Genomic DNA, 1,044 nt, shown 5'->3' on the forward strand with positions numbered 1-1,044 from the left:
TCTTATTTGTAATATGAATTTGTCTCTTTTCACCTTCCAGCCATTGGGTCTTGTTATGCCTTTCTCTGCTCGATTAAAGAGCCTTTCATACTCAGTCTTTTCCCTCCATTAAAACCATTCAACACTTCAGTGAAGTAACCTTTCAATCTTCTTTTGATAAGCTAAACAGGTTGAGCTCGTTCAATAGCTCACTGGAAGGTATTTTTCTCCAACCTTCAGAATATTTGTTGGCTCTTTGGTCATCAGACTCCTGAACTGCAGCTGGATGTGGCTCTTGGTCTTCTGCACAGCAGAGCTCCTGGAGAAGAGGGATCTGCAAATGTACATTCTTATGATACCTTTGTTTAATTGATGAAAACATAAACTAGTCATTTAGAGGACTGGAACTGATTTCAGCTGATGGACAGCTTTGCTAGGTTTTTATGCGTATGGACAGCAAAATGTTGAGTGTTTACATTCATATCAAGTATCCCTGTATAGTGGAACTCCTGAACATAATGAAGAATGGAAATGAAAATGTTTTCCTTTTTTTTAAAAAAAGAAAGAAGGTTAAAAGAGAACACAGAGGTTTGAACCAAGGACCCATTGAGCTTTAGTTAAGTACTCTACTACCAAGCTATACACCTATGACAACAGTATAGAATTGTGATCTCCAGGACTTTGATGGACAGACCTTGCTTCATCAAGCTCCTTTGCCATTCGGAGACCACAGGTGGTTTTAAAAATGGGGTTTGATTAAACTTCTTAAATGTGATAAACTCCACAGCTTGCACACCCACCAATATAGCTTCTCCCACTGACATAGCTGCCACCTTTTGGGGAAGTGGATTAACTACACCCACAGGAAAAAACTCTCCAATCAGCATAGAGCAGCGGTTCTCAAACTGTGAGTCAGGACCCCAAAGTGGGTCATAACCCTGTTTTAATGGGGTCCCCAGGGCTAGGATTAGACTTGTTGGGGCCTGGGGCTGAAGCCAAAAGTCTGAGCCCCACCACCCAGGGCTGAATCCCTTAAGCTCTGGTTTTGCCTTCCCCCAACTGGGG

The sequence above is a fragment of the Gopherus flavomarginatus genome, unplaced genomic scaffold (assembly GCF_025201925.1).
Source record: "Gopherus flavomarginatus isolate rGopFla2 unplaced genomic scaffold, rGopFla2.mat.asm mat_scaffold_1133_arrow_ctg1, whole genome shotgun sequence".
Taxonomy (NCBI): Eukaryota; Metazoa; Chordata; order Testudines; family Testudinidae; genus Gopherus; species Gopherus flavomarginatus.